We start from the raw sequence: 9,751 nt of genomic DNA, 5'->3' as shown, positions 1-9,751 counted from the left end.
GTAATATAACTCTTAGATGTGGTAGACATTGCTATTTCTAAAGGTACAGTGATATCCCTATAAAAAAGATTTACCTTAAACCAATTTCGACAATTTCATTTAAGATTACAGACCTTATTCAACTCAATGTAAGATGGAAATATGAAAATCAGAAATCAATTAGATGATGTACTGTAGACTGATAAACATTATCAAAACTACTTAGAATACACAAAGTAGAAATCCAACAGGATCTGTTATATAAATTCATTTTAAAGAGGTTTTTTCGAACAGTAGTGAACTACAACAACAAAAATTTATATTTTATATTATTTTAATTAATTGAATTTTTGGCTGACCATACAGATGTTTCGAGTATTGCCAAATACCCATCATCAGTGGTCTTGGAAACAATTCTTGTATTTAATTATTCGTAAATAATTATTTTTGAGAGTGCAAGTGCCAGGAATCGAACTCGGGTCCTGCCAAATGTGAAGCTCAGAATCAGCGTACCTTAACCAACTGATCCAAAGCCGTACTTGACTTTTTATGTTCGCATATATTTCTGATATAAGATGCTTGATTAGAACTTAGAAGCATAACATCAAATAAGCAAAACCGCTAAAAGAGAAGATATTACTTGTATGGTTCAAACGTCACATAAATTATAAGAAGATGTACAAACCTTAAAGATACAATAGCACACATTGACCTTAAAAAATTTCGACAAGACCAAGTTATTTCCGAATAGTCCAAACAAGAACTTCACATATTCATATCACTACTTCGAGATATGAATAAGTAACCTAAACATAATGAGAAAGTCTTATCTGGCCAACGAACGGACAAAGGTGTAAACGAACGGTTTAAGAGCTATATCTGACGCTTGTGAAATAAGTTCTTTCTTATTCAGTTGATATCTGTACGGCAGCCATAAAGTACATATCTGCGCTAAAAGCTATTGAAAGTTGAGGTGATTGTCGTATATGAAATAAGCAAATACCTTAGTAGATATTAAAATCCTCCCATTAAAATGGGAGATCTATATGCTCAGACTCTTTGAAAACAGCATAATTACCAAAATATAAATACGAAACCCTGAGGAGCAGAAAACTGGGAAAAATTGCGAGCGAGTTAGATAGACAATTGATGAATAGCTGATGATGAGGGCACACTTACCAATAACATATCGGCTGCATCGCGGAACAGAGGTATGTTCATTTAAATTAATTTTACTAGTCTCTTTTAAATAAAGAGGTTTTTCTTTGAGAACAAAAACTCTATAAAATAACAAATCCTAAAATAACAAAAATAAGTTCAGAAATTTGTATTTTTTAAAAATAATAAAAAGCAATAAAAATTTATTACCAAACAAAACGTTGCCGTAAATTATCCTTTTTGTGCGGTGAAGGATACATAATGAGCGGCCCAATAAAACATAAAAATTGCAACAAGTAAATAGTCGAAAATATTTCAGAGTCCCAAAGTTTAACGCTACGGGGGTATTTGAAACTTGTCAATGGAATTTGTTTCATAATTACAAGTCATTAAAATAACACAACTTTAAGTTTTAGTCGAAAATTGTTTGGTTTGCAAGCGCCTAAACAATAAAACAGTCTTCCAAAGCATACGACGATAAACCCTTTTGGTATCCCATTAAATCTGCAGGAGTTTTTAATGCTCCTTTTGATTACATTGTCAACAAATTCTAAACGCAACAAGTTCATCCGCTGATTAGAAAGCGGCTGATATCTCATTACAATGCGCTGACAGCGGAATTTCGTTAAAAATTTCTAATTTATTTTTCAATGACAGCGGAATTATCCTTTGTTTGTCACTTGCCTGTTGGTGAGGTACTTTCGGCAAGCAAGTCCTTGCGTCCGCTCCTGCTGCCAAATGCTAAACGTAATGGAAAATTTATTTTTGTGCATTTTCACGCTTCATTTTACTTTGTGCTGCCATTGTTTCAGGTCGTGAATATTTTACGTGGAGGTCTATTTTTGTTGTTGTAGGTCTTCGGTGTGTCTAAAGTAGATGGCAACTCATGGCAACTCGTGACAAACTGGCAAAGTGACTTTATGCCTTTCAAGCAGCAAATAACTTTGGCGGTGTATTTAATATGCATATTGTGGCGCTAATAGGCTTAAGCATTAGCAGCTGTCAAAAGTTGAGCAGTTGATAACCGAAAAATTATGGTGAAGAATGTTTAAGGATGCATGGTATTCGTATGCAGAATGCTTGATATGTGCCGGAGTGTTTAGTTTGACAATTTAATTAAATAAATAGCATGAAATGCGGGTAAAATGCTTGCAAGCCTAAAATTTATGGTGACTTCTCTTGCACATTCACATTTAACCAAAATAAATAAATCGATTTTAAGCACAAATATTGTTGGAATTACGTATCCTATACGCACATAATTGAAGTCACTGCTGGCACTGTGCATGCAAGAGTATATAAAACCCAGTTGATATTTTCAATTGTTACCCACTTGGCATGGGTTGGTCGCACATTCATCATTTGGTCAACAAAAGTTAGTTTTGGCCGAGAGTGCCAAAGCATTGTGTTCAGCATTTGTATTTGAAAGCTGCTTGAAGTCATTGCGTTTTAATATGCATGCTGAAGTGTAAATGTCGACGTTCATGTACTTTACCAATACAATTAAAAGCACTTCAGCACTGTTTACCCAAAGCAATCATAACTTAATTCAATTCAGTCCAATTCAGTCCAATTCAGAACAATCCAGACCAATCCAATGCAATGCTCTGGCTCGCACTGGAGCCGTTGACGCCATTTTGTATTTGGTACGAGTATTTTGCATTTGACATTTGCACTTGACAAATGAATATTTTCAATATGATCACATAGAGCCACAAGCCCGGGCCTAGAGCGTGCACCGGTGTGTTAACTTCTCTAAGTGTACTTTGGAGTACATTGAATTGTATTCCGGTGAGTTATTGGTGTTCGTGGGCATACCCAGCAAATGTACACGTAATGACATAAATTGCTGAAGCTGTTTTACTGCTAAAATTCAATTCACATGGAACGCAAAGGCCGGTGAGTGTATTTAACACTTTTGGGTGTAAATTTCTGTGCAGGATTTGTTTCTTTGAATAATGTGAAATAATGATATTGTCCATGACAATAATTGTTTATGTTTGCAGGTGTAAATGTACAATGTAATTTATAAACCCATTCAAACTGCTTAACTAAGTTTAACCCTGCGGAAAATTTATTTATCACATATTATGCCATTATACACACTAATTTATAAACTTATTTACTTATTCCCATGTCGAATTTGTTTCATGAGGTTTAATTTCTATTAACTTTTCGAAATGAAGCCATGGGTGTACTTAGATGTCGGCTCGATTATAGCACATCATTTAAAATCTATACTTATTTACCTTATCAAAGCTGATAATGCTTGTTGAGTTAAGCAAACAACAAATTTTAAACTCATATGGAATTTATGCATATCCGCTAAAACAGCAAACTCCAAAAAAGCCAGAAAAAAAATTTAAAAAAGAAGTAAAATATAAGTCAAATGGATATTCTATCCTTATAGAATAGAATTCTATTACAGATAGTAACATAAAAGATCGAATCGAAGATAGATATTTGTAACATCGGCTCCTCCATTACACTGTGTGTTCATATACATTATTTACAGGAATATTTTATAAATTTTTAATACATTATCGAAAGAACTAAACTATTCATAAGCTTTAAAGCCGGAGATCTGGAGAACTAAATCCAAATTGGCAAATAGCGAAGTGAAAAAGTTGCTTAGTAGAGCTGATTTCACAAAACGTCTTATCGAATCTGTTGCCCCATAGATTTTAATCCTTCCATACTGAATTGCCTATTTCAATTGTAGAAAATGAATAGAGATTGCGAATATAATATATTAGCTAATATATTAAAAATAATCATAAAATATCTAGTCATTCGTGCAAATCACATTTCTATTATGATGGAAGCAAACAGTTTTCCAATCGAAATTAATTGAAATACTTGATCATTTAAAGCTAAGTTGCTGTTGCGATAAAAGGATATATATATAGCATATAGACTTAAAACTGATAATTATATTTATTTCACTAAAAGTTATATTTCAGCATACAGTATATCAGTCAATGAATTTGAAGGATAACTAATAAAACAACAAGTTTAAGATTGTTTGCGATACACTGCACCAAAGACTGAATTTTCGATGTGTTTTGGTAGCGGATGTATTATTCTTGAATTTTTCTTATATTGATTGCGGTAATTTAGCTTATTGACAAAATAACTCAGCTGAGCTAGAAGCCAACTCGAACTTCCACATCTCAAGTATCCCTATGAACTGGAGATAAACAGGAGATAATGCAGCTTAAATTTTTCGTCGATTCTTGCAATTGTTATAAATACTGTCGATTCGATGTATATTATTCCAATTGAGAAAACATTAATCCAACTATAATCTATGTGAAATCAATCTGATGAACTATGGCATAATATTGCAGTAAATTGCATTAGCTACTTCACTGTTTAACAATTGAGATGAAGTCAAACTTATAAGGCATCTAAGGTAAAGAAATAGATTTCATGAAATAAAAAATTTATTTTTGTTAATTTAAAAATTCTGTAAAACTTCTCAAAAGATAAAAACTTAGAAATTTGCTTTTCCGGTAAACAACAAATGCCTCAAGAAGTTATTAATTTAGTTTTTATCTGTTGTTTGCATAAAAAATTAAGTTTATTGAAGTAGTAAAAAAATTGAGTTTTCATAGTTATTAAATATTTCATGTTCAGGAAAAAAAATAATAGAAGGAAAATATTTCAGTACTCAAAAACAGCTGAAATACTTTGACTTTCTTTCAAGGTTATTGACGTTTTGGCCCGAACGAACCTGTTAACCGCAACTATTTCACTTCATTTTCTGAATGCAGTTTTCAATTTTTTTCCACTTTAAATAAAAGTTTTGCTTCTGACTTGAGGCCACATTCTCTGTCAGTAAAAGTTCAGGTCAAAAACATTTATACACAATTAAATAATTTCGTTTTGCGGTTAGTCTGCGTTCTGCAATTCCAAAGTTACTAACTTGAGTTTGTTCGACGTTCACGCACAGATTTTAACATATACTTTTCTGACTAGAGCAGGATTTGCATGTTGTGTCCATTACTTTACTTCCTTCGTTTCACTGATTAAATGCTACTCAGTTATGGAAGGCACTAGATACTTGCAAAATCTTTATTGATTAAATTGACTTTGTTTTTATTTAAGGAAGTGAAAAAATTGTACTGCAATATGAGGTATGAGAAAAGTAATTAGAATACAGTGATTAAAAGGTCTGTTATACTACTCTCTACTTGTAGAAAGTAACTTCATTAAATCCTATTCATCACCCCTACTCAGAAGAAATGAAGCATGCTAACTTGACTTAGTATTGCTGTTATCTTCATGTATTATCGTTTTTAAACCATTCGGTCTTCCAGATAAAGCTGAGTAGATCCTCGAAGACCGTCTTCAAGATATTAAAATCGCTTCGTCTATAGTCTGTAGATGTAGAAAGTTGATTCAACCTCTTCTTCATCATAGCAACTTCTTCATAATATAGTTGTCAGAAGACTTTACAGTAAAAGCATCGGTGCAATACCATAGTCTCCTGGTAGTGTTCCAGTAAATAGACGAAATGGAAGTATGCTAAAGTCCGAAGGCTTTTTATTTTATTTCTATCTTATCGAGGTCATAAGGTTCTGGCAATTGATCACTGATGGTCAGCTTCCTCATCCCATTTAATATTCCTATTATCATAAACCCAGCACAGAAAAACTTTGGGATGTTCGACGATCATTAGAAAGGTACCGTTCCATTTCATTGCATTTGACTGCTTTCATAGCTGCCTCAGTCTATAAAAACATTGTATAGATTGTAGATATATAAGCTACTATATAAATGCTTTTTCAGTTACGTACAACTCGACTTGAAAGAAATTATATGTATCAAGGAATAGTCTTTCACTCTCTATTTTTGAGCCATCTATGAATATGGTAAATCCAGAGTTAACTGTCACAAATCCCGACTCCCAGTTTTATCTGGTAGGGTAAAGGCTTGGGGATTCTACTTTCGAAATCCATAGCAGTAACTTGTGTAACTCAGATAACTCTTGAGCATACCGAAGCCATTCAATATTTTATTTGTTTTGAGATAAAGTAATATTCAATTTAAATCGTTTGCTATTATAGATATTTAACTGCATTTTAGACTATCTGAAGCCTATATGATTTGTGAATAATTCCTGCCTGTTCTAGAGAGTCTTAAGTGTTAAGTGTAACTATAAACAGAGAACTCCTTCATACAAACTATAATTGGAATGATATATGCCGCGAAGTACCCACTAGAGTTAGGCTTAGATCTATGACAGAGGCCCTATACTCCACGAGGAGAAAATAACAACAAGAAGTAAGTAAATTAGTGTAAGTTTAAGTGCATAAACGGCAGCTTATATACCCAATATTAAGACTATGTCTTGTGTTTCGTAATTCTGTATGAAAACCGTTTGGATATTTTGCCATTGGTTTTACCAATTTAGTTTTAGACATCCACACCAATATTACTTTCAATCTTAGAATCGCCTATGTGCTGAACGATTTTTCCTTTCTTGAGAGAAAAAGCATCTTCTATATTAGTCTAATCCATTCCGTTGTTCAGCTTTACTGGGAAGACTTTCTTCATTTCATCGATCTTACAAGTATTTTATCATGAAATTGACGGATTGACATTTTATATAAAAATTAATACAGTTTCGTTTTTAAATTACACACATACATATTATGTATGTACATTTTTAAACGTAAAACTATTTTACATGAGAAATGTTTTCATTTTATGAACTAAATTTTATCTTGTGAAAAATTATTCAATGGCTTGGGATGTAATCAACAGAATGTTCTTCTATACGATATTTTAATACAATAAAACTAAAAGTAACGAATATATCGCAGTCTAGCAAGAATGTCTCAGGTCTGGGTATTGATGGCTACCAACTCTAGTGCAATTGAAAAGTGTGCATTAGATTAAATTACGTTTTGGAATATTAAATTTGCTTGGGGAAAACAAAACAAATTGCAACGAATTTCATCGATTGCTGCTTGACTTGCAGTGACAGCAAAAGTTATTGTTGTCACAGAAACTTTGCAGGTACAAGGACATCGATCTGCTCGACACACATTCCAGCAGCAAACTGGATAAGCTGTATAGCACTAGACACACTTGTACAGTCCTGGGTAGCTGCATAGTCCATAATTTGCTTAATAGCACCTCATGCCGCAATGTTTTCAATTTCAATTTGTGTCACTAAATTTATTTGTTTTTATTTAATTGATGTGGTTTATCGGGAAGCTTTGTGGTTTCCAGTGAGGTTGAAGTTTATTCTATTCGATTGCATGCTGATCCTTGCATGGAAAAATATAAAATTCAATAAAATGAGTAAGGTAAGAGAAAAATAATTTATCGCATTTCGATTTAATTGAAATAAAATAAAGTTGAACTAGGAAAACATTTCTTTCAATAATAAAAGCAATTATTGGTGTTGCTTCAATAATTTAATTATTTTAAGAAATTAATGTCTGATTTGAGTTATGGATTATATACTTCTATGATTGAAATTGAAAACTAACTACAATTGAAATTATTTGTACCAAAAGTAAAATAAAAATATTTGATTCCAATATTATTTGCCAAGTATATCTTTTATTGATTTCTTACAATGATGTCTTCATAGTGAAGTTAAAGTAACAATCAAGTTCCAATAGAAAATTTCTTCTTTTTGAAATATAGATAGATAACGTTTCCTTCACTCCCAAACTAACATTCATCAACTTAAGTTTTATCTAAAATAGATTTAACTTTTTGTTAAATGTAATATTTTGCACCATTGGTTTAACTTTACGTAGATGATATTATTTAAATAAAACCAATAATAGATTCATTTTGCTAATAATTTCATCTAACTGACGATGAATATTTTACGTTTAAGATACTATAGAAAATTGTGGACATGCTATTTTGACTAAGCACAGCACCATTCTTTTCGTTACCATAAAATCTGAGATAATATCTTAGATGGGTATTCTAGTTTCCTCCTTTGAACTTTGTTCTATTCAAAACATTACTGATGGAACAATATCTTCAAGCTGATATTAACATACAAACCTATACCTACGTAACAGTAGCCGAAAGAGTATATCTACAAGGAATAAACAATCTTGTAAAAGGAAAAGTGTCAACTTGGTGACTTTTACCATTATTCAATAGATATCCACCACTAGTAAGGGTGTCACTACGGAGTTGTCTGCAGAAGTTGTCAGGCTGAGAGTATGGTTTCTACTATACTGATATGTCACTGTCCAGTTTTTTTAAACAAAAGTTTAAGGCTTTGTGGAGTTATTATAAAACTTTGACGAATTGGCAATATAGCATGCTTTACATAGATGTTATAGTTCAGAAAATAACATTATAAATAACAACAATTTCACTACTAGATGAGAACTTAAGAATTCAGAGTAATGTTTTCTGATAACTTTTGTTTATTCCTGACAAATACTTGACATACTCTTCTTGTAGTTTTAATAGAAGTTAAAGATAAATTTAAGTTGTGATTTGGTAAGTACCTACATATTACTCTACTATAAAGAGTCACGAATTTAAATGGATTACTCATGCTCTGATAATGTAGACTCATAAGATTATAATAATTATTACGTTGCACTGAAGGGTTTGATTTCTTTAATTTACGTATATCCCTAATTTAATTGGTTTATTATTCAATACCTTCTTTGAATTGAAGTAAGACATTATTATTAGTATTAGTATTATAATTATTACAGTAGTATATAATTATGTGTAATCATGTCTTTCGATCAAACTAAGAAAAAATACATTTGCCTGACAATTCTAAGTCTTCAAGGCATCTTAATAAATTTAAGTATTAATTAAATTTATTTTTAAATATTAATTTAAAAAAATGTAAAATATATTAATGTAAATAATGCAACAAATAATGCGTCTACAAACAAAATAGTATTGAAATTTAAGAATTAATAATAAAAATATAATTAATTCAAATATTGTACAATATTGTAGTGGTTTATAATTTCCTTCTAATAAAAACACAGCAAGTGAATTTGTTAATAAAACGTTAATAACAAATTAACAAAACACCAAAAACATGTGCGAACATAAAAGCCAAGTACGGCTTTGGGTCAGTTGGTTTAGGTGTGCTGACTCTGAGCTTCAAATTTGGCTGGGCACGCGTTCGATTCCTGGTACTTGCAGTCTCCAACAATTATTTACTAATAATTAAATACAAGAATTATTTCCAAGACGACTGACGATGGGTATTTGGCAATACTCGAAACAGCTGTATGGTTAGCCAAAAATTAAAATAATTCAAGTAATTCATAAAATAATTTTTGTTGAAAACCTCTTTATGGAATATGAATTTAATTAATATTTTTGCTGACAAAACATAACTAAATATATAAAGAAGAAAAAAAAGAAATATTTTGTTTGAATACCAATTCACACAGAGATTGTGGAAAAACTTTAAATTTCAGTAGCAAAAATTAAATAAAAAATCAAAAAAAATTAGTTTCAATAAATTGATTTAAGTATCTTTATGTGCTTGCATAGAAATGTTTTATGTGAGTGACTTATCACAAGAAACGAAGCACGATATACCGCAGAGCACCAATAGGAAACCCAACTGCCAAACACAGAAGAAATC

Source organism: Teleopsis dalmanni, chromosome 1 (assembly GCF_002237135.1).
Source record: "Teleopsis dalmanni isolate 2A chromosome 1, ASM223713v2, whole genome shotgun sequence".
NCBI lineage: Eukaryota > Metazoa > Arthropoda > Insecta > Diptera > Diopsidae > Teleopsis > Teleopsis dalmanni.
The sequence above is the reverse complement of the archived record's forward strand: the minus strand, read 5'-3'. Positions refer to the sequence as shown.